General features: G+C 39.5%; 1 protein-coding gene across 1 annotated transcript in view; it reads right to left on the bottom strand.

Moving 5' to 3' along the window:
* The window catches only part of Htr4 (5-hydroxytryptamine (serotonin) receptor 4, G protein-coupled), a 223922-nt gene that overhangs the window by 164158 nt on the left and 38438 nt on the right, over positions 1–21326 (bottom strand). The gene's annotated exons all lie outside the window — the stretch shown is intronic.

Below are 21326 nucleotides of genomic sequence, written 5' to 3'. Positions count from 1 at the left end.
CACCACTTCCGGCTTTTTTCTTTTTGCTTATGTGGTACTGAGGAATCGAACCCAGGGCCTCATGCATGCAAGGCAAGCACTCTACCACTGACCCACCTTCCCAGCCCCTAGATACTTCTTTTCATTCTGTGTTAATCTATTTAGTGATGATTCATTATTTTTCCCAGATATAGAGCTTCTTTCTAGAATCTGCATTAAGAGAACAACTAATTGTTTAATTGTTATATTAAAATAATAATGTGTTTATTTTATGATTTTGTTTTCTAGGAGGATTTTTCAGGGTTTTTTATTGCTTGCTTTTTTGTTTTGGTTTGGTTTGGTTTGGTTTTGCCAGTCCTGGGGTGTGAACTCAGGACCTAGATGCTGTCCTTGACCTTTTGTGCTCAAGATTAGTGCTCTACCAATTGAGCCACAGTTCCACTTCTGGCTTTTTGGTGGTAAATTGGAGGTAAGAGCCTCATGGACTTTCCTCAGAATCCAACGGCGATCCTCCAAGGTCAACCTCCTGAATAGGTGGGATTATAGGTTTACACCACTGGCATCTGGCTCCTTTCCATGTTGTTGTTTTTTTAAAATCATTTTGAGAGTGGGTGCATAGATCTACTTGAAAACATAGTGAGTTATGGTAATTCTCTCCCAGAAAACAAAAATGTATGCATACACATACATACATACATACTTTCTATGGAGCAAGCAATATTATTCCCAGGAACCCAAAGAACCCCATACCCATCCAGGAGCCATAAGATTAAAGAAGCTGCATTCTCATGTGAGGAGTGTTCACTTTCAAATTATTCAGAGTTCTTCCACCATTAACCCTCAACACACTGCTCTAAACTGGCACTCACTCAACTTGACCTTAACTAACTATGCATTTCCATCGTATGTGCTCCATGGCCTGGTGATGCAGAGAAGGCAGAGAGTACTCAGCTAACTTTTCCAGTTATCTGTTGCAAGTCCCCTTGCTTTCTGAGCACCATTCTTTAATTCCTGGTGAATGGAAGAGATAATCTCTGGGTTCTCTTCCAGCTCCGAGATCCTATAATTCCATCTGCTGGTGTTCTAATTGAATCTCACTGAGAGGAAACATTAAATCTGTTTATCCACATAATAGAACAATGAACCTTTGCCTGGACCTTTAGGTCTCTTGGCCTGGAAGGAGCAAACCCAACAAGGACAGCAGCCAGGAAGAGAATGGCCAACCACCAGAGATGGAGAGGATACTGAGACACTGTGTTTTCCAAGGTGTGTGCTAGTGCCTTTGAACCTAACATTAGCTCCTGGAGGCCGTTCCAGGGTTGTGATAGGCAAGGAGAAGGCTCAGTCACAATCTTGACCTCAAGCAAAGTACTCTCTTGTATATTTTGAACTGAAAATAACATTGTATTTAAAATATGTAAGTACAAAACCTTGAATATTGAAAAAACCAAGCTAAGTTCTCTCTCTCTCCCTTCCCCCCCCCATCATACTTGAAGACTCCCAAAGTTTTCTCTTTCATACACACTCACTCTGCCTACCTGGCATCTCATGGGGGATAATTAAAAAACACTGCAAACTAAATTCTTCATGTCTCACCCCAACACAAAAACCTATCCTTTCTCTAGGTCCTCCATTTCGGTGATGGCGCCACTACTTACCCAGTTACTCAAACCAAGGAGCTTCTTTCCTCATAGGGTACAATTGAGCCATCCACACATTCATTCTCTCTCCTTTTCAGATGTTGTTTCCACCTCACCTTTCCCATTACCTGCAGAAGCAGCACACCTTGAGCCAAGCCAACCCCTTGGCCCTGGAACATTGCTACATGCCCCACAAATACCTCTTCTCCCTTCAGTAGCCAGAATGAGTCTTTAAAAACATGTTTCAGAACATTTCTTCCTTGCATAGTATTCTAATGGCTTCATGTTGCACTCAGAATAAAATTCCTTACCTGACCCCCCCCCCCACCCTACCCCCACCCTGCCATAATCTGTCCCACGCTCCTCTCCAAACTCAACTTTAGCCATTCTCTCTACTCATTGCTGGCTAGAACACCCTGTGGCTACTTTTCTTGACCAGGCCACACTTAAGCAATTAATATTCTCTATGGACAATTAATATATTCTTAAAGAAACAGGACAGAGTAAAACAGGATTGCTGCAAGTGGGTATCAATGGGAGAGAGTGAATGAAAGTAAATATGATTAAAGCACTTTATACAAATGTATGAAAATAAGACAATAAAATCTGTTGGGATTATTCTAAGAAGAGGAGGAGGATAAGGAATAGTAACAGAAGAGATGAATTTGAACAGAGAATATTGTATGCATGTAGGGAAATATTATCGTGTGAACCTCTTGCAAAACTAGTATATGCTAATAAAACAGTTTTTGAAAATACAACTTCACGCCAAGGCCTTCTCACTGTCTCCTTCCATTGGAATGCTAACATACAGGTTGATTCTCCCACCTTCAAATATTTCTTCCTTACAGAGGTCCCCTCTCATTTTCTAAATTCTAAAACTTGTTATCTTCTCTTTTGGGGGGGGGGCTGGATCCAGATTTTTGAGCTCAGCTCCATCCCACTGCTAGGAAGGCACTCCACCACTTAAGCCATACCCAGTTCCAATTGTTTCTTCATTCAATCTGTCGCTAGAATCGAAGCTTCAAGAAGACATAGGACACTATTGATCACTGTCATATCCTCACTGCATAAAAAGATGTCTGGTACACTGTATTGTCTTCATGGATACATGAGAGTCAAATAAGTGGTAAATTAGTTTTTCAAATCAGAAAACAGAGGGTAAGTCTAAGATTTTCCTCACAGGAGGTAATAAAAAGACAATCGTATAGTATGACAGTAGCCAAAATAAATTTCACTTTACCCAATTGCCATTTACAAAGTGGTAGTCAGTGCCAGATATTGGTTTTTCATTCTCCTGTAATCTCTGAGTCTTTCTCTATATTTTATAGATTAAAAGACTGGGGCAGGGTCAGAAAGATTAATTCACTTGCAAAATCACAGTTAGCACTTGACAACTTGAGGGTAGAATCCAAAATTGTGAATTCCAAAGCTCAAGCATGTACTTTGTTTATTATTGTTCAGCATATCCTCCACCAATAATGGGGGGTTATCCTGATAAAAATGGAGATTTGGTATAGGACATTCATTTCATCTTTCTCCGAGAATCATGTCCTGATTTTCCTTTGTGGGCTCATCCCCCCCTTCCCCAGTTCCTAGCTCTAGTAATGAGCATTTCAGCTTGACTGGTCCATTAAAACAGTTCATCCCTGGCCACAGTTATCATTCGCTCACCTGCTAGGTAGATGAAAGCCAGCCCCGGGGTTTTTGCTAGAAAGAGTATCTCTCTGCTAGTGTTGTGAAATAGTTTAAAGCTGCCAGTAGCCTTCATTCACACCTCATGGGAAAGCTTTTCTGAGAATGACACTAACCACAGGAAAAAAACAACAGAGTTGCAATATAGATAATGAGGATAACTTGATTATATAAATTGAGGCTTAAGATCCAGAGTTCCACTACTACTTTCCCTTCCCTCCTGAAGCCAAAAGTTTTTGAGTTGGGTTCCAGCCATTATTTGCAACAAAAAAAAATCTTGAGTAACACACAGGAAAATCAATATTGTATTGGGATACAGATTAAAAGGAAGAAAACCTGGTAGCAAGAAAACTAGTGACAAAGTACATTCAGTTCATCTCATTGGAACTGGGTTGGAAAAATGCTACAAAGCAAAAGAATCCTTGTGTACTTGTGGCCACAAATACTACTGCATTTGTCCATTGAAAAAATGTAAAAAATTACATAATGGGACTTTTAACAAGCCATTGAGACATCATACATTTTGTCAAAGGAAAAGAAATAGTAATGGAACAGGAGTTTAGTGATCAGTATCTGTCTTGATTGGATTAATCAATTACAGTCTTCTGTTTTCTGTAGTGTTCACCGGGGAGAACTAATCGGAGCCGTGATTATGCTGACCTCTTCCTGGGAAGATTACATAGGGTGGGAGTGTGTGGGAGGAAACAGTGTTTTTCATCTTGTACACTGCATTAACATGCTTAATGTTCTTTAATTGACAAGGTAGTTAATTAAAAGCACAAACAACTCAGAGCAACTCCTAGAATCAGAGTTGTGACACTTTTTTTGAATTTTTTTCCTTTTTATTATTAAGGTGTTGTACCAAGTGCTTACAATTCCATAAGTCAGGCGATAAATGCAGTGCTTCTTGGACAATGCTACCCTTCATTTTCACCTATTTTCCCTCTCCCCATCCCTGCCCCTAAGTTGCTTAGTTCATTTTTATCATAGGGTATATTGAACACCATGACTTCATTTCTTCACCTTTCCTTCCTACATTCTTGTAACTCCTCCTTTGTGCCTCTCCTAAAAAGACCAAAAAAGAGCGCAGCAACGATAACAAATAACAAAAGCAAAACATGTCTCCATTTCCTGGAATTTGTTTGGGTAGGTAGGAATTACACATTTACATTCTTCCACTACGTGTATCCTCTTTTAGTCTGTTTGTTGGTATGTAAATGCATATATCCCAATATATGTTATGTCCAGTTAAGTTTTAGATCTAGCTTCCACCTATGAGAGAAAATATGTACGATTTATCTCTCCATGACAATTGAAATGGTGGCATCGATTTGAAATTCAGTAAGACCTTCTGTGTTCATGTGTGTATGTGTGTATGTATGTGTGAATGATAGTCATACTGCATCCTGTCACCTACATCTTATCACCTGTTTGAAGGATCAGTAAATTCTTTAGAGTATTGTAGTATTCTCCTCCCAAGAAACAATTCTAGACTTTTCCAGGCAAGTCCTGGAAAAGAGATGGATGAGAGCCCCAAATAATCACTTTTGCCATGTGAGGAAGAAATGAATGCCTCCGTATTCTCTCATGACTGAGACAAGCTCAAGCCATTGGAATTACTCAAAGCACTGTATTTGTCATGAAAGTCAAATCACCACAATATACAACTATCAGGTTCTAACTACGCTCCTTTCTCTTGAGCAAGATATATTCTGACTGATCATTCCTTTCAAAAATGAAAGGAGAGGAAAAAGAATCATCTTGTTTAATGTCAGTTAATACCGATTCTAAACCTCAGTCGCGTACCTTACAAATCTGAGACAACTAAGTGAAAAATCTCAAAGGCAAGTGCACCCCATCCTTACCCTAGTTTTCTGATTCAGAATAGTCTAAAATACTTCTGTGCAATAGCCGTTAATAGTTAACCAAAGGTGTGTAGTTGCATCTCTATTATAAGAAGTGTGAGCACAAGACTCACCTGTAAATAATCCCCACGTATTGGAATGAAAGATCAATGTATTTTGGTTTAGGGCCAACATCTTCCAACCTGAAGCTATCTCATAACTCCAGCTTGTTTTGTTTTGTTTTCTTTAGTTTTTGATTGCATGCACGAATATTCATGCATAACTATGCTTTAATTGACCACGTTTCTTTATAGAATATGCCTGTGTGGGTGAAATTTCTACATCAAAGGGCGTGACCCAATATCTTTGTTTTGGACAAGTGTCAGGAATAAGTAAAATATTATTTTTCTTAATGCCAATTCAAGGGTGGGAGCCTGGTGCGGTAGAAGGGACACTGGACAAAGGAGTCCCTAGACTTGATTCTCAGCCTAACCCTGCTACTCACATTCCTATTCATAAGCAAATCTGTTCACTAACCTCAGTCTCAACTCCCCTAGCTGTAAAATGGAAAATGTAAGAGGGCCTTGGGCCAAATTTCAAGTGATTAAAGCTTCTTAAAAGAAATCCATACACTATCTCTCAGACTCCCATTTACCTGGTAACGCAGAACAAGAAGAGCAGGTATTTAACAGGTACTAATGGTCCAAATGTTTTCTATTGACCTCATCACATGTCCTAATCTACTACCAGGCACAGTCAAAAAACATAGCTCCACTGAGATCAAACTGACTAGCAGCCTAAAATCCATGTTGACTATGGTTTCCTATAAGCCCAAAACTCTCTTGACTCTCACTGTGCAAAGAAAAGATTGAAACACCTAAAAATTTGCAACTGTGCATGTTCTAAGTGGAAAAAAAATAATGCTTCTCTTTGACTATTTACCTTGGTTTGTTTCTGGAACACATTCAGGATCTATAAAATACTGTCTCAGTGATTTCTTTTCTACCTCTATCAGCTGATACGTGCTCTTTACAAGAACTTCTTTTTGTCAGGTAATGCTCCCAAAACCCATATTTTTGTTTCTCCAGACATCTAAGTTGCAGTATGTATAGGTAAAAGAACTCATTATCTTGCCCAGGTAATTGTAACCCTTCTGTACAGTATTTTCACAATAAAAAAAAGAAAGAAAAGAAAAAGAAATGGCTCTACCCAACACACACAGTCAGCAAATTGTATTTCAAAGAAATCATTGTGTTCTGTAACATGGTTTTATTTATTCTTTAATAAACTTTATGAGTAATAAGTAAATAAAACTCAAAAAACCATATTCTAAATGATATATTTTTAAATATTTTAGATGAATATATTTGAATTGTATTATTGTTTAACACACAGTGACCCTAACAAACTATTAAATCTCCTAAACTATTAAAGATGTATTATGTATTATTATGAATATAGTTCTAGTAAAGCTGGTTAATAAACTCACATTTCTTAAAGCAAAAAAAAAAAATGTACTCATTACCTTGCCCATATAATTGTAACCCTCTGTACGGTATTTAAACAAGAAAAAAAAAAGAAAAAAGACTATGAAAAAACAAAGAGACTATGGTGCTACAAACTGGCTCTCTGTAGGACTAGTAGCTAAAATGACATTTGCACTAAGTCATGCAAAAGGATTGAGTCCTAAATGGAAAGCTTGTCACCACTCCATTTCCAAAAGGGTAAATCTACCCAGAAGTCAATTTCGTTACACTTGAAGTACTCATATGCTAATACATACAAGTAAGATGCAAAAATGGCTTTAAATTTTATTCAAAATAATTAAGGAAAACAGTGTTCCTTGGTAAATAAACATTTCTTAGTGGAGAAGATTAATGTTTTTGTATAATTAGAAAAAAAAACTGATAGGTTGCCAGGTGTTGGTGGCTCATGCCTGTAATCCTAGCTACTCAGAAGGCTGAGATCTGAGGATCATGGTTCAAAGCCAGTCCTGGCCTGAACATCCTTGAGACTCTTATCGCCAGTTAACCACCAGAAAACCAGGAGTGGTGCTGTGGCTCAAGTGGTAGAGTGCTAGTCTTGAGCTAGAGAGCTCAGGGACAATGCTCAGGTCAAGAGTTCAAGCCCCACAACCGACCAAAAAAACAAAAACAAAAAAAACCCTGATATGTAAAGCAGTTTGTAAGCAATAGAAGACCACGAAAAAGGACAGATAACAAGAAAAATTAAAAATCAACACAAACTTCCATTTTACATATCATTGTATAGAATATACTTAGAGCACTTGTATCGAAATACTGATTTTATAAGAATAGATACCACCACCACCACCCACAAAACATGTGATGCACATCGTAACATTATAAGAAACCAGATCATAAGTTGGGAGCCAGTGGCTCACAACTGTAATCCTAGCTATTCAAGACGTTGAGATTTGAGGAGGATTTCAGTTCAGAGCTAGCCCAGACAGAAAACTCTGTGAGACTCAGCTCTCATCCCTAATTAATCACCAAAAAGACAGAAGTGGAGCTGTAGCTCAAATGGTAGAGCACCAGCCTTGGCCCGCAGTTCAAGCACCAGTACTGACAAAAAGAAAAAGGAAGAAAGAAAAGAAACCAGACCATTCAAGTACGGATTTGAGCATTTTGTGAGGAAGCAAAGATGATTTGGGAGCATTGTGAATGACCTTCTGTGGCAGCTCAATGATCATCCCACCCTATTTGACCACAGAATCGATGAGGAAAGAAATACGGTACAAGATCTCCAAGCACTGATTGATGAATGAATTGTATTGCATAATAAGAAAGTTCTGCATCAAACATAAACCCAATTCAGGTGTCAAATATGGATACAAATATAGCTTGAGGTGTTTTTTTTCTTTTTTAAAGGCAGTAATTTTTCTTGAAATAGTAATGCAACCATTGCTAACACAATAATAATAATAGTGCTCCAAACCTGGATGAAGCAAACCTATCAGTTTTCTGATGAGCATGTTTTGTGAATCCTCCATTGTGCTCCATTCTCTTACATGTGCATTTTTCATGTTCACCTGCAATTGCTTAATTTTTTCCCTACCCTCTTAAATTAATTTCCAAAGTTGGAATGTAGTCCTTTCCCCCTTAGGCTATGCATTAATTGAGGTTTTTCTTTTCACCATGATATTATAATGTCTCATATGCAATATTTCTACTTCCCACATCTTGGCTCACACAGTCACCTTTCCTTTCCCTTCACCATCTTAGAATAAAGCTAACGGGTGAATTGTAAAGGTATCTGTGTTGTATAGCTTCAGAGTAAGATTGATCTCACCAGGCACAGAGTTAGTCCTGTCATTTTGTTTACACATTGGGGAGAAAAAATAATTCAGTTTATTAAGCGTTTCTTGTAACTACATCCAAGTTTTGCCAGGCCAGAATCTTGGACCTTTTCTGTGTAGTGACTTTTTAATTTTAGTTTTCATACCTTGGAGATCAGACTGTTGCTTTTGCCTGATATATTTAGCGTCTCATGACTGAGATTGAAATTTGCTTTGTTTTACAGTATCTGTACTCCTTGTATTTTTCAAGAGTTGTTTTGTAAACAGACGATATATTTCTCCATTAAAAACACAATTTTAAAAAACAGCAAAAAATAAAGAAAGTTCCATTTGATTGCTAAAGAAGGAATTGTTCTTGTCTTTGTAGCTCTGTTGGAGAGATGGTTGGAGATCTTAACAGGTGTTTGAGGATCACCATGAGGTAGATCATTCACATCATCTGAGCTGTCCAATTATTGACCGATGTGATTTGGCAAGGCTCCCCCTCAGTGGAGGCTCACAGGCCAGAAAACCATCAGTCAGTCACGTTGGAAAGGAGGACACGAGTTTCAGATGCTTCTGAATTCCAATGAAATCCAAGAATGCAGTGAGAGCAAAACTCAGTAAGAAGCTGCTCCTTGTAGAGCAATGGTTCTCAAGTTTAAGCATGCATAAGATTCACCCTGAGGGTTGTTAAAACAAAATGCTGGGCCAAGTTCCGGCTTTCATAGGTTTTAGAGTGGAGAAGATGGTATTCATTTTGTCAAATTGTTAATTACTCAAAAGTTTTACTCCCTGGAGTTTCACGCCTGCAAATACGAACTTTTAGTTACTGAAGTATTGTGAAAACTGAAATGAGAGTTTAAGGTAGGAGGGTAGTGGGAACGGATACATGAATGAAAAAGACACATGACAAACACAGCAAGAACACACACTATACATATATGATAAAGGAAGTGGGAATTGTGAAATTAGTCTGGGGCGAGGGAACATACAGGATGGAGAAGAATGGAAGATGGAGGGGATTAAAGATGGAACTGTAAACAGGAAGCACTTAGATGAATACATTAAATTGTAACTCCCTTGTACAAACTTTTGAAGTTCAGAAGCAATATAATAAAATTAGAGAACATATAATAAAATTAGAGTATGCATGTCTAATGAGCCCCAAGATATTGATGATGCTTCTGACCCAAGGACCATATTTGATAGCAATAGATAAAATATAATTTCCCATGTGTTTCTGTTAGTACTGGAGAAAGAATATAGCAGGTGATGGGAGAATTAGGTATTATCAGCTCTTATAGTAGAAAATGTTTTCTTTCTACTTTCCATTTTAAACGTTGTTGTTTGCATTGATGAAAAGGACTGAATTCTTTGCATTCTTTGAAGTTGTCTTCTATTTGCTAATCTCTTCTGTACAATGGAAAAATTAAGTTTCAGGTACACAAATTTTGCAAGAAACACTTGCTTTGTTTGGGTCTCCCTGAAGGGGTAGATCTTGAGGTGAGGAGTAATTTGGCAGGTGCAACTAAACTGGTAGATAAATAAGGAATGAGAGGCAGCCAATGAGAAATGTGTTATTCAGACACTGAATCTTAATCCCACAAGGAAGCTCTTGGAATTGGGGTAAAATGTGTGCCTCTCATTCCAAACAAGGTGGGGAGACGGTGAGGATATTGATACTCCCACACCCATAATTCATTGGTTAGGGCTATACACGGAGAGGTGTATTTCCACCTTTGGGCTAAAATTGAAGGTAGCCGTTCAAACATCACACAGATTTATTGGGAACGGGTGGCTTATGCCTGTAATCCTAGGTTGCTGGTGGCTCATGTCTATAGTCTCAGAAAGGTGAAAGCTGAAGATCACAGTTTGAATGAAATCAGCCTAGGAAGGAAAGCCTATAAGACTCATCTCCAATTAATCAGAGTGGAGTTGTGAGTCAAATGGGAGAGTGCCATCAGTGGGTGAAAATTCCAAGCAAGAGTACACGGTCCTGAGTTCAAACCCTCATTCCAGCATATGCATGCATACATGTATGCACAGATGCACACATGTGCATGTGTGTGCACATGCACACACACACACACACAATGACATAGATTCACCATTGGAAGTCAGGAAAGTCTGCTGAGGGAATCTGAGGGGAAATGGAACACCAACATTGTCTATTCCAGCTACTTGGCTGAAATCTTATTGTTTGTGTATAGTGCATTTCTTTTTACAGTTGTCTTCTATTTCTTGTCATTGCTATTGGTTTGCACTTACATTCTTGTTTCTTTACAAAATAAACTTATTTAAGGAAAATTAATCTAAAGAAAAATGCTATGCAGATAATGTTCCAGATGGCATGAGAAAGTGGCAAGAATTACAAATAGGTAGTTTTCAAACAATTGAAGTTGTAGTGCATTGGCACAATGGTTTCAAGCAAGGGTCAGACCATAGTGCTTTTCTATATAGGGTCGTTTACAAGTATTTTTGGCTTTTCAGAGAATAAAGTCACTATCACAACTCTCCACCTCTCCTGGTAGTGTGAAAGCTGACACAGACAATACACCAATGAGTGGATATGGCTGTGTTCCAATAAATCTTTATTTATAGACGTTGAAATCTGAACTTCATGCAATTTTCATTTTTCAAAAAATATTCTCTCCTTTTGATGTTTTTCCAACAATTTGAAATGTAAAAATGCTTCTTAGTCTGTAGTCCATACAAAAACAGGCAGTGAGCCAGAAAGTTTGCCAACCCTTAATTGAAAGCACAGCCTTGGAACCTCTCCCAGTTCTATCAATCATTGGGCAAATTATCTTAAACTCAGTTCTGTCATCTATATAATGGGATGAGCATATATCAACCTCCCAAGATCAATAGAAAAAATAAACAAAAACAACTCCACAAACAACAGGCACTAGTGAGTTACCAGTGTAATAGTCACCAGGTATTGTAAAAAGATGGTCCCTGGCTGAGCTTTTTTTCTATTCTGCTTCACAAGGGTAGTGACACACCTAGGGACATCTCTCCCCTACTCTGGGATGTGGCCACAGAAATAATTTCTCTTCTCTCCTGGGATAGTCCCTGAAAGTTAAGCCCAAGACTGACTAATGGATCTGTCACAACTGATTTCAGAGACCTACAACTGGGAGCAGATCAGCCAAGATTCGTGTTTCATCTAAATTAAATCTTTAACATTCGTGTTTTGAACGTTGAGGAATTATGGTATTAACAACAGTGTTTCTCAAACATGACGATGCCTAAAAATCTCCTGCAAAACTGTAGATTCAGGAAATCTAAGGATCTACATTTTGACAAGTGCCCAGTGATTCTGCTGCAGATGATTTACAAGGGCAGTTCAGGAAAGGCTGCAAGGATGAAGCTCAATCCACCCAAGTGAGCATACCATCCTGAAATTCTCTTTAATAGTTTTTTCCATATCTGTCTAAATGCCTCAGTGGCTGAGAGGCCTGGATTTCAGTATTTGCTGCACATGCCCAGAGAAAGGTCTCTGTGGTGTGTTTACCTTGTCTGTTCTCTATTTCTTCGGAACCATTTGGATAAGAACAGGATTCTCTACTTTAGTTACCATGTGCTAATTATTATATCCAATTAAATGTGTCATTGAAATCTCAAAGGACATAGACTATTTACAGCTTCTTGCATAGAAATTCTTGAAAAAAATCTGCATCTTTTCTTAGACTAATAAAATGTCACCTCCCAAAAGCTGCTGCCTAGAATCTCCTCCCAGCAGTTCCTAAAAAACTCCAAGGGAACTGGTAGCACACACTTGTAATCCTAGCTTCTCAGGAGGCTGAGATATGAGGATCAAAGCTAACCCAGGCAAAGAAGTCTATATGATTCTTTTTTTTTTGGGGGGGGGGTGGAGGTCCGGTAGTGGGCCTGAACTCTAGGCCTGGGCGCTGTCCCTCAGCTCTTCAGCTCAAGGCTAGAGTTCTACCACTTGAACCACAGTACCACTTCTGGCTTTTTTCTTTTTGCTTATGTGGTTCTGAGGAATCGAATCCAGGGCCTCAGGCATGCAAGGCAAGCACTCTACTACTGAGCTACCTTCCCAGCCCTTCTATATGATTCTTAATCTCGAATTAACCACCAAAAATCTTGAAGTGGAGCTGTGGCCCAAGTAGTAGAATGCCAGCCTTGGTCAAAAAAAAACTAAGAGATAGCACCCAGGCTGAGTTATAGTTCTTTCTGTTTCTGTCTCTCTTTTTCTCTCTCCATCTCTCTGTCTCTCTCTCCCCCCCCCAAGGGAAAAGATTATATACTCAAAGATTTTTTTTAGAGATTCCCATTTAACACAGAAGAGAAGGCTCCTAGAAAAAAAATGCAAGCGAGGTAGAATAATGCAATTTTTTGATTAGGTACAAACCCAAATACTATTTCATCTTCACATCACACTGTATTGAAATGATTCCTATTTGTGGAATGCAGAAAGTGAGGTATAGAAAAAAGTGATGTCCAAGGCACAGCAGACAGTAGACCATAAATTACTGAGCTACTACCACAAATAGGCAGCTTTCAGGAATCCTTTACCTCAATTCTCTTAACTTAAGCTTATTACCTTGTATCTTGGAAACTCCTCTGAACCTCCGTGTCTTGTCAATGTCTACTGACATTTGAAAGAAGCCACATGTTTAATCAAGACCCTACTTTGCTGTTAGCATCACATAATGTTTGAATATTCCACTTTGCTTATATAAGCCGTAGGTTTCCAGCTGTTCAGTGTGCAAAATATATCCTTCCCACCCGTCTTGTCCATCTGCTGTTACTTGTGAAGTTCAAGTATGAGAGCATGTGTATAAGTCCTCTGAACATTGTAAAACGTTATCTATAAAGGGTACTTGCTAGCCTTCTATTTTCATAAATCATTTTTAAATGTTGGAAAAGAAGTATAGTAGATTTATGAAAGCACCTACATTGAAATTTTCAGATTTTTCCAGAGATCTATTATAGATTATAAACCATGAGACCTGTGAATCTTTAAGGAATGAAAAAAGACTACTTCCATTTTGTAGGTGGACTATTTGTTGTGGCTTCATGTCATGGAAATCATAGAAGCTTGAGAATCTGATGGTTCTGGTGGCCTGTGCCAGCTGAGTTTGAGTGTATCTTTCTCTCTTCCTTTCCAGACACAATGCTGCTTGGTAGTTAAGAAAGTACTTTGCATACCAGGTACTAGTGACTTATACCTGTAATCTTAGCTACTCAGGAGGCTGATATCCAAAGGATTTTGGTTCAAGTCTTGCTCAGGTAGAAAAGTCTGTGAGACTTCATCTCCAAATAAGCAAAAATGCCAGTCTGGAAGCATGGCTCCAATGGTAGAGCTCCAGTCAAGCAAGTAAGTGCAGCATGCTCAAGGCTCTGAGTTCAAACTTTGGCTTCAAGTATAGTAGAAAAAAATGATAATAAGAAAGAGAAAATTACTTTATAATCAACAAAATGTGGATTGATAACAGGCATCAAGCCTATAATCTTAGCTAGTTGAAACTGACTTTGGGAGAGTGTGGTTCAAGGTCACTTCGGTCTCCATCATTGCCTGGGTGGGGTGGTGGGTCTGTCATCTAGGTGACAAAAGAGAAGTGTAACATAGCATTGTGGTCTAGACTGGCTTGAGCATAAAGCAAGGCCCTAACCCCAAAGTAACTAACACATAAAGGGATGGGTGGAGCACCTTCTTAGCAAGCATGAAGCCTTGAGTTCAATCACTAGTACCATTAAAATAAATGGATTGATAAGTGATATGATCATGATAAAGCAGCTCTAGCAAAATAATAAATCTACCTGCTCAGTATATTTGAGTGTTCATTATAACTTTTAACCTAAACATGTATTCTCATAATAAAAGATTGAGAAATAAACCAAAAATGGGCAGCCATGGAATGGTTAGAAAAGTTAAATGAAATAAAGTGCCCCCAGTGTTGTCCATGGCAGTATTTGGCCTACATTAATATTGATTATTTACACTGCAGGGCAAAGATGCGACAAGATGATAAGTACTGACATCTCTTAAAATCTGAGTCAGAGCCAAAGATGTGATAAAGAGTAGAAGAAAGCAGGCCTATGCCACGAAAACCAGAGACAGTGAGGACATGTCAGAATCCAGCAGACAGATACACAAGGAAGGACCTGAACTCTGTGAAGAGAATGCCTGCTGTGGAGGAGCCTCACCAATGAAAGAAGCATGCCTTTACTACATGCCTTAATTATATTAATATATCTTATTACATTACAGTTTATTACATTAACATGTTTTTCCCATAAAGTATTTATTTGGGAGAAAAGAATTGCCATTGGAGTCTGACTCAAGTTCAGCATTTTTCAATTTTTCACAAGATCACTTGTCACTTGCAAACCCTACTACCACACCAAAAAGTCTATGATATCTTCACTTTTACGAGACCCTGTTGGCCATAAGTGATTGGGGCTTATCAAATTCTCTTCCTGGAAAATTTTAATAAATTGATGCAGACCCTTGGGAATGTGTAGCACTCATGGGAGCAATGAGGAAAGGGCCATACATACAGATCTGAACTCTCCAGATGTGATTTTGTTCCTATCTCCCAAGGATCTGATTCTTTAAATCCATAAGAAAACTCCCATTACTTTTCCAATAAATTCAAAGTCAATGTTGACTTTCATTATGTATAGCCAAAATACATTTGTCAGCACAATACAATAATCTTCTAACAAATACAGGAGTTTTCTTAAAATTTCTAGACCTTGTTTTCCCCTTGAGAGGAAGTTTATAGAAAAATCTGAAAAAGACTAGGTATATAAAACTCCATGCATATGACAAACATTCAACAAATATAGTTAATCTAAGTTTCAAAATAGCTGTATCTTCTAAGCAAGTGGCTGCAGACACCTTGCCTATATGGAGAATGTGTGATTATTCATAAACAAGACTGAAAACAGATGCTGAGAGTCCAAAAGAGGGAAGTCATTGAATGAGCTTAAAATTTGGTTTCTAAAAGAACCTTTCTGATTGGGATTTCAAAACTTTAATCAGTGATGTATAAATGTGCAAACTTGAATTTCTGTTGGGTTTCTCCATTGTGCTAATGTGGATTTGAAAGGAAAGAAGTACAAAGCAGATGCACAAGAAATAAAAACTAGATCTACAGATAAGGTGTCTTCCTTAAACTTCCAGAAACGTATTGGAATTTATGCAGCACAATGCAAGATACTGAAGGACTTTTGGTTCAGATTATCTGGTGAATAATGAGAGATTTTTGTCATCCAAATGAAGGTTCCAGTCAGGGGTACACAAAAAGACCCATGATCAGGAATTAATCCAATATAGAAACACAATTGCTGAGAAAAATGTGATTTTTCTGAAGTTCAAAATGAGAGAGAAAACTGAGATGCTTAGTGAGAGATGTTAGGTCATCCCTAGTAATTATTGTCCTTTCATTCTTCACTCAATGGTTCTCTTTAATTCAAATATTTAACTGTCTAAAATATAATGCATATTTACATTTTTTAAATCCCAGGTGGTTGTTTATACTTTATTTTAGTATTTAGTTTAGTTAACCCCAATCCTTGTCCCCATCAGCTTCACCTGGTGTCCCAGCGTAAAGACAAACATTCAGATGGCTTGTGCAGCCCAACAACCTGCTTTAATTAAATTTAATTACATATTATGCTGCTGTTCACCAAAGATTACTGCCCATGTCACAAAGGGTGTAATGTAAGATCTACCATTTCTTCACTGGCAACTACAAAACCTGTGGATTTGTTCATGTAAGTTCTTTCTTTTTCTTTTTTTTTGTTTGTTTGTTGGTTGGTTGGTTGTGGAGGCTGAACTCTGTGCCTGGGCATTGTCCCTCAGCTCTTCAGCTCAAGGCTAGTGCTCTACTGCTTGAGCCACAGTGCCATCTCCAGCTTTTTTCTGCTTATGTGGTACTGAAGAATCGAACCTGGGGCCTCATGCAAGTGAGGCTAGCGCTCTACCACTGAGCCACCTTCCCAGCCCCTCATGTACGTTCTTAAAGAAAACAACCTTTTTAGTCAACTTTGGGTTCCCAAGCTTGTAGGTTAAGGAATGTCATTCTTACTGATTGGTTTTAGCACCAGCCTTATCAATTAACCTATTTCTTAGTAACTTACATTCACTTATATTTTCTTCAGCCAAATATGTACCTCTTTCTAGTATTTTCATAGTGGATTTAGACATTTTAGTCGATGTCATCAATAGTGAGAGACTCTCAGGGTGCTGGTAGCTCAATCACTGATTAAAGCTAGGCAGGGTAGAAAAATCAATGAGATTTTTTATCTCCAATTAACCAACATAAAAGCATGGCAAGGGGCTGGGAAGGTGGCTCAGTGGTAGAGCGCTTGCCTTGCATGCATGAGGCCCTGGGCTCGATTCCTCAGCACCACAAAGCAAAAAGAAAAAAGCCAGAAGTGGCTCTGTGGCTCAAGTGGTAGAGTGCTAGCCTTGAGTTGAATTGCTGAGGGACAGCACCCAGGCCCAGAGTTCAGGTCCCATGACCGGACCACCCCCCAAAAAAAAGCATGGCAAATTGGTGGAGTGCCAGACTTTAGCACAAAAAACAAGCAAGAGCTCCAGACCCTGAGTTCAAGGCTTACTGCTGGCATAGAATTGAGCACAAAGAATAAAAAATTTAAATGGTAGGTCAATATGATCAAGGAGAGAGTTGATTTAAAACATGGTAAGCTTAATTTGGGTGACAAAAGATATATATAAAGTTTAGACTGGATGAGACTGAGTTGATGAAAGAGGAAATGTGTTATCCAATATTTTATTGCTTTCACCCTGCTTCTGTTGCCCTTAACACACATACCCATTCCAATACCCAGCCCTGTGTCACTATTTCTGGATAAGAAAAAGGAGAAGATATTTTGTCTTAACAACTTTGTTGATTGTTTGGTTTGGATTTCTTGTTTGTTTGGTAGGTTGGTGGTACCAGGGTTTGAACTCAGGGCCTTGCAGTTACTTGACAAGAGCTCACTTCCTAATTTATAAAGGACATTTTTGAAGGCTGGTAAATCACACAAATAGGTCTCAACAGAACTCACAGCCCAAAGCCTACTATCCTGCTCCCTAGAACCATGCTGGGGTCAGACAGTTCTATACAAGGGCTGGGAGATAGTTAAGATCTTTTCTATCTTCTAACCTGAAGATCCCATTCATGAAAGATCATTGACTATGCAGGTTCAGAGTCCAGATTCTGCAGGTAGAAAACAAACAATCCAATTCTAGCTCTACCCACTCCATATCAGAGAAAACTTGAGTGCATTATTTTAAACTTAAGTCACCACATTTCTAACATATGAATAACTGAAGTCTCTCTCATAGGATGCTTAATGAAGATTAAATGAGACCATCCACGTAACGCATTTAGAACTGGGCCTGGCATGTATCAGGGGCTGGATTACTGTGAGTTATTGAGATTATTATTATATTGCCTCTGAAATGCTTCTGACCCTTTAGCAGCATCTTGAGCATTTCCAGGCATAGCAACAAGGCAGCAAAATCCCAGACAGGATAAAGGTGAATGTGGAGGGTGGTGAAGTGAAAGAGGGTGGAAAGGAAGTTAGCAGCACAGCAATTGTTTGTAAGATGTCATTGTATGAGGTTACAAGGCTCATGTCTGAATTACAACAGTGATGCTCCACTCAAGTCCAGGGATTCTGACCCTCTGTGAGGACAGTTAGCAATTCCTGAACACATGTTTGGTTGTCATAACTATGGATTTTTCTCAACTGTCATCTAATGAATGCCAGGGTTGTTGCTAACCAGCCTAAAATGTACACGATGTCCTTCACAATAACTACATTTTTTAGTGTTATTATAGAGGTGATGTACAGAGGGGTTTTAGTTCCATGAGGTCGTGAGTACAAATTTTTTTAACTATGTCTCCCCTATCCTTGCTCTCTCCCAGTTTTTCCTTCCATCCTCACCCATAAGATCTACAGTTCATTTCCACAGTGTCTAGTGAGTAGCACTTCTGTATTGGTTCACCCTATGTACCACTCTGAGACATGATAAATTATATAGGTCTCTAGACATTCAGACACTGAATCCAAAGGAGGATATTCATAGGAGTGGATCACAAAGGCTCAATAGCTATGTACAGATGATCATATAAAATAATATTTTATGAAAGGAACTCCAAGAAAAGGAAACAAGAGACCTTTTTTTAGTTGCTGTTATCGTCTTCTTTTCCATTTATCTTGTTCATTAGTTTGTCTTTGGGAGGGTATGGAGAGCACATAAAATGGGGAACAAAGGGTGAACAAATACCATGGAGATTTATGTTAATAAGGGGTCTGGAGCTTCTTGGGAGATGAGGATGGGTGATCGTTAAACTTTCTCTGACTCCTGGTTCTTAACGGTGCTTCTCACTTCTCCCCTTTAGCTGTCTTTTTCCTAAAGACAAACTGAATTAAAAATGGTTAACATGTAGAACTGTATGGCAAGTTTCTTACTAAAACAAAACCAGTAATAACTGAATAACTGAAATTTGAGAGCTAAGAGAATCCTTAGAAATGATGTAGCAATTAGTCTAGTTGACAAGCCTCACCATCTTTCACAAGTGAACAAACTGACACTTAGAAAGGCAAAGAAACTTCTTTTAGGTCATAAAATGCTGTAATCAGCAAAGGTCCAGCAGTGGAGATCCCTTTTTCTTCCAAAGACCATTTGAGTTTTGTGATACCATTTGTGGGTCAAATAGAATTATCACTACAGGCACACAACCGCAGGAAGCAGATAGCAAGCATACGTATCTGTTCTGCCACATACCAAATGATTTCTCAGGCCTTTTATACCCTGTGCATTGGTTGATCCCTACTCCTGTTTTGTTGTTTTGTTTTTTTTTTAAACAAAGAACTGATTTAACTTAGTCTGACCAGGATAATATCAAGCATCTCTTCTCTGTACATTTGCCATGAATTATGTCCATGACAACAGCTTGTCTGCTCTCATCTCTGGAATTCCCTGATTATAAGTCTCACCTGATAAACTGGAAGCAGTAGCAATAAAAACAGAAAATAAAATAGAGCTGAGAAGTATTGAGGGCAAAACTGATCAAATCTGCCTATTGGATTAAATTATGGCATCTACTGATCAAGGAAGAGAATGCATAAAAGGTTTGTTTCCAGCCTGAGACTCTTGGAAAATGGTATGTTCAACAGCATGAAAAACATCAGGAAGCAGGTTAGGGTAGCAGGCTCTTTATGAAGATGCTGGTGTTCTTTAGTCTGCAAATTGGGGAAGGAAAATAAGGGATGAGGGAAGTCCAAGAATATGAGGGTAGAAGAAACTACATTTGGGGACTTGAAGTGTGACTCAAGTGGTATAGCAAGGTATGGGGTCCCCAGTTCAAACCTGGATACCCAATCCCACTCTACCCCTTGCACAAGTGCACTTGATTTGTTGCCTACGAGAATACTGTAAGGCCCTAGGAGAAACTGCACTAGAAATACAATTCAGATAACTTGGTAGGACCAAACACACTATTTTCTTGTGGCCTTGAGACCAGAATTCTGGACTCTGGATCCTGGAGTCTCCATCTGTTCAACATAGACTGGGTTAAAACATTCCCTGAGGCTCTGGCTAGCTTCAACTTACTATAGCTCTGCTAGAGTTTAAATAATGATGATCACTCCGCTGCATAGTAATAATTATCATAATAAAGATATTTCCCAGAGGAGGAAGTGATACAAACAGGAGTGAGAAATGAGAGTAAGAATGCATAAGAACAACAAACAGAAGAGTAGAAAATGACTTGGGGAATGCTGCAAAACCTCTTCGCTTTGGGTTCATTTTTTTCTCTCTCTCCATACCCTTAAGTGTTTCCTAGAGGGGAGCAGTTGCCCAGAGCTCAGCTGGTCTTTTCTGCTTCTTCCTTCTTTTCTAGGGCACCGCATCCATCACCAGTGTCTTTCACTTCACCTACTGTGCTCATCAGCAGCACACAGCAAATGTTCCTCCCTCAGCCCCTGGTGCTGAAGTTTCGGGGCACCAGGCAAGCAGCAACTCCTACAATCCAGGGTCATCCATAGCTTTGGACCCAGCAGGCAAGAGCACAGAGGACAAAGTTGCATGGGCGGCCTTCCATCAAAGCCGACGTTGATTCATAACGTCCCTCCATCAAAAGCCACCTCCGATTCACAACAAACCTATACCTTAAGAAACATCCTTTCTTTGGTCCATTTTTATGGACCAAATAGAAAATCAGTAACACGGTTTCTCCTAGCCTTGAACCCTACCGAAGGCGTTGGAGCCTTGCCTTCTTCCTCCTCTGCCAGCCAGCATTGCCTGGGTCAACAGCTACTTCTTCCAAAGGCTGCTAGCACAGAACCACACACAGGGCGCACGCCAAGGCGCAAAGCATCTCCAGTTGGGATTAGGATTCAGTGAAAGTCAACTGCAGGATGGTGGCCGGAGGAGCTGGCAATGACCGCAACAGCTTAATGCAGCAAGCCATCGTACCTACACACCCAGCCCCTTACACATGCCGCCAGCGACACGCATCGTGTCACACACATCACAGAGAGTGCACTCTGGGCTACACAGCCAGCACTACCCTAGAGCCCACACACGCCTCTGCTCACACACACACACACACACACACACACACGGCCTTTCTCACTCACACTCTTTACACACGCATCCTCACACCGTGATCACACAATGCAGTTCCACAAGTACTCACCTACACGCGTGTGCACAGGGTACCTGCTGGAAGCCCCCCTCGGTGGTGGTCCACGCCGGACACGCGTCCGTCCCGCACACCGACAACGAACCGCCGCCCAGCGCATCCCTGCGGGCGCCGCCTGGCTCCGAACCCCGCGTCCCCCGAAGCCCCCCAGCCCCGCGGCGCC

Source organism: Dipodomys ordii, unplaced genomic scaffold, assembly GCF_000151885.1.
Source record: "Dipodomys ordii isolate 6190 unplaced genomic scaffold, Dord_2.0 Scaffold85, whole genome shotgun sequence".
NCBI lineage: Eukaryota > Metazoa > Chordata > Mammalia > Rodentia > Heteromyidae > Dipodomys > Dipodomys ordii.
Note: the sequence above shows the minus strand (reverse complement) of the source record. Positions and strands in the feature narration are given on the sequence as shown.